The 3,933-nt window shown below is 42.4% G+C and overlaps 2 pseudogenes; one reads left to right on the forward strand and one right to left on the reverse strand.

The window, feature by feature from the left end:
- Positions 1-869: 869 nt before the first annotated feature.
- LOC100766425 lies at positions 870-2,905 on the reverse strand (annotated as a pseudogene).
- On the forward strand, positions 2,904-3,408 carry LOC100764081 (annotated as a pseudogene).
- Positions 3,409-3,933: the final 525 nt, after the last annotated feature.

Genomic DNA, 3,933 nt, shown 5'->3' on the forward strand with positions numbered 1-3,933 from the left:
CACCTGGGGAACAAGCTTCCAAAACACAGGCATGTAAAGTCATGTATATATGACAGGAAAGTAGAAGTAGAAATGTCTAACAGGGGGATGGGTGGGCAAAGGTGGGATGAGGGACATTGGATGAGGATATATAAACTTTAAAAATAAGTTCATTTTTAAAATTGACTTTATAAAAGACATTTCAGATTCAAACAATAACAGCTATGATGGAGCTCTAGAAACAAACCAGCATGTTTTTTTATCCTTAAAAAGCAGGTTTCATGGGTAGGGTTATAGCTCAGTATATCACTAGCCTACCATGTCATGAGGCCCTAGGCTTGATACCGGGCACCTCCAAAACCTTTTTTCCAAGTTACATCTACTACAAAGGTTATCATTTGGGAATGAACTTCCAGGAACTATTCCCTATCTGGTCATTAAACTATGCAATATACAATGGATAGACTAACAACTGAATAACTATCAACTTTGATCACTACTTAGAATGATGGTTAGTGTTTATGAATATAGTCACTGCCTGTGATGTCAAAGAGTTCAGTATGTAAATACAAATTACCCTTGTTTCTGCAGATTTAAAGTTAATAAAACAGAGTTGGGGGCTAAAGAGATGGCTCAGTGAATACAAGCGTGTACTGTTCTTGAAGGGGGACCAAATTCAGTTTCCAGCACTAACATCAGACAACTCACATCTGCCTCTCCCCAGTTCCAGAGGATTTGAAGCCTTCTTCTGGACTCCATGGGCACACACACTCATGAGTACATACCCACAAAAAGGCACACATATACCTAATTAAAAATAATAAATCTTTAAAAAAGATGGAGACATTGTGTTCACGATGGGAGTAAAGTAGAAGGTATTATTGCTAGGTTCAGATTCCCATGGGAAATGACTACCTTGAGACAAGAAAGGTTAGGTAAGGTCTTTATGGCTTATGCAGAATAAATTATTTTTTGTTGTTTAGACTGGATGTGAGATTTATTACTGAATGTGGCTTGCATGGTATAGGAGATCACTGTGGGAAACCTCAGGAATGCATGACCTACCACTAGTCTAGGGTACTAATACTGGGGATATATTTGACCCCACAGCTAGGAATGTGCCACTTCTCAGCTACTATGTCTTTACAACCACCTGCATTAAACTTGGTGAAGCCCCACATCTCTGAGATGTGGATCTTCTGATGGCCAGGGAGCTTGAACTTGGCTCTATACACAGCCTCAATCACATATTCCTTATTCTGCAGGTTGGTGCATATGGACATGATGACTTGGCCAATGTGCCCAGGAGCTGCCCAAAGGCATACACATACCTATGTGGAGCCTGTCAGGTCCAGCACAGGACATCTTGTTGATGTAGATGACATGGAAAGGGTGGAATCTCACTTTGATATGAAAGCCATCTTTGCCACAACTCTTTTACCATGTATTTGTCGGCACAAGTACAAGTAGCCATCCAGGGCTTTGAAGAAGCTTTGCTCATATTTATTTGATACAATGTGGACACAAAGTGGGAATTCATCAACTTGTGCCTTCTTCTGTTCCAAGTCAAAGATGCAGATCTTGGCATCAGAGATGCCTTGGTGGAAGTGAGACTCTAAACATTGTTCTTATAATATGGGTAACACCAGGCTGGGTGGTAGTGGCCCATGATGACAAGAGGATCTTGGGTGGTATGCCAAAGGAAAAGAGAAAACAAATTATTTTTCTTTTTTAGTGATTTTTTATTAATTAAATTTATTCACTTATTTTACATCCAGACCAAAGTTTCCCCTCTCTCCTCTCCTCTCATCCCTTCCCCCTCCCCAATCTATCCCTCTTCTGTTTCTGTTCAGAAAGGGACAAGCCGCTCAAGGGTATCAACAAAGCATGGCATATCAAGTGGAGGTAGGACTAAGCTCCTCCCCTTTTATTAAGGCTGGCCAAAGCAATTCAGAATGAGAACTAGGTTCTCAAAAGCCAGCCAAAGCATTAGGAACAACCCCTGCTCCCACTGCTAGGAGTCTCACAAGTAGACCGCGCTACACAACTGTCACACATATGTAGAGGGCATAGGTTGGCCCTATGCAAGCTCCTTAGCTGCCAATCCAGACTCTGTGGGCTCCTTTGGGCCCAGGTTAGTTGTTTCTGTGGGATGTTCTTGACACCCCCCTGGCTTGTACCTTCCTTTCTCCCTCTCTTCAGAAGAATTCCCTGAGTTCAATCCAATGTTTGGCTGTGGGTCTCTGCATCTGTTTCCATCAGTTACTGGATGAAAGCTTTATGATGACAATTGGGATAGTCAACAATCTAGCCTCTCTGGGGCTGTGGATTATAGCATGGTTATCCTTTACAGCTAATGTCAACTTATAAGTGAATACATACCATGTTTGCCTTTCTGGGTCTGAGTTATCTCACTTAGGATATTTTTTCCTAGTTCCATCCATTTGCCTTCAAATTTCATGTCATTGTTTTTAACAGCTGAATAATACTCCATTGTGTAAATGTACCACATTTTCTTTAGCCAAGAATAAACTATTTCCAAGTATAACTACCATTCACATAATCTTAGTAGGGAGACCCAATACCTGTGGGTACAAAACATGTTTTCTAATCGTGCTAAGGCAATTACAATGGCAACACCATGCCTGGTGGATTAAACATTGGTCCACGAGACAAAAGAGAGCTATGTGAAAAATAGGTACCAGTTTAGGCATCAAAACACAAACAACCAGGAAGGTTCAGTGGAAGGATTGTTGTGAGTTTGAGGTCCACCTAGGCTGTATAGTGATGTAAGGACAGCCTGAACTCCAGAGTAAGACCTTTCTTAAAAAAAAAAAAGACAAACTGGGTTCTTTCCGCGTGGCGTTTCGGTCAGTCTGAGGTGGGCTGTTCTCGGATCGAAGCGAGGCCAGCGCACCACAGCCATGACAGAGGCTGATGTGATTTCTGTGATCCGAAGGCCTATCCCCTGGCAGATGCTCATCTCACCAAGAAGCTGCTGGACCTTGTTCAGCAGCCCTGTAACTATAAGCAGCTTCGGAAAGGAGCCAATGAAGCCACCAAAACCCTCAACAGGGGCATCTCTGAGTTCATTGTGATGGCAGCAGACGCTGAGCCCTTGGAGATCATCCTGCACCTCCCACTGCTGTGTGAAGACAAGAATGTCCCCTATGTATTTGTGCGCTCCAAGCAGGCCCTAGGACAGGCCTGTAGGGTATACAGACCTGTCATCGCCTGTTCTGTTACCATCAAAGAAGGCTCTCAGCTAAAGCAGCAGATCCAGTCCATTCAGGAGTCCATTGAGAGGCTCTTGGTGTAGGCTGTGGCCTCTGCCCTTTCCTGTCTGTTCCTACCCTACTTGTGTATCATATTGTCTGTTAGCATGTAAGGTTTTCAGCCACTTTCTATTATAAATATTGTACTACATCTGTTTTTTGTATTTTTATTGTCTTACAGGGTTGTTTTGTCCCCATCTCCTCATCCTCTCTTCTACCTATTTTTAATCTTCCTTTAAAAAAAAAATGAAATGATACCTAAGACAGGCGAGAGGCAGAATGTCACTATTTTACAACATGAAACACTTAAGCCAGGGATAGTGTCTACTTTCAGCTGCAAACTCATTCCTCTGTGCAGGGTAAGATGATGGTAACACTGGTCCCTTATGACTTTTCATACAAAATCTCCATAAATGTTACCATGATGGTGGTCCTGACCACCACCATTTGAAGAGGAAGTTTGATAATGCTAAGCCTATGTCTAAGTGCCGTTTATTAATGTTTGTGTGGTTTTGATATGTGTAACCTTTTATTCTCACCCGGTTCCCTTCTGAGGGTATCAAGGCAGTAACACTCCAAAGGGGGATGGTGTGCAGACTCAGAGGCAGCCTGGGTGAGTTTGACTGCTTGGATTTTGAAGAGTAGCAAAGACAAAATAGTCAATTCATGCTGGAATAAA

This window comes from Cricetulus griseus, chromosome X (assembly GCF_003668045.3).
Source record: "Cricetulus griseus strain 17A/GY chromosome X, alternate assembly CriGri-PICRH-1.0, whole genome shotgun sequence".
NCBI classification, from domain to species: Eukaryota; Metazoa; Chordata; class Mammalia; order Rodentia; family Cricetidae; genus Cricetulus; species Cricetulus griseus.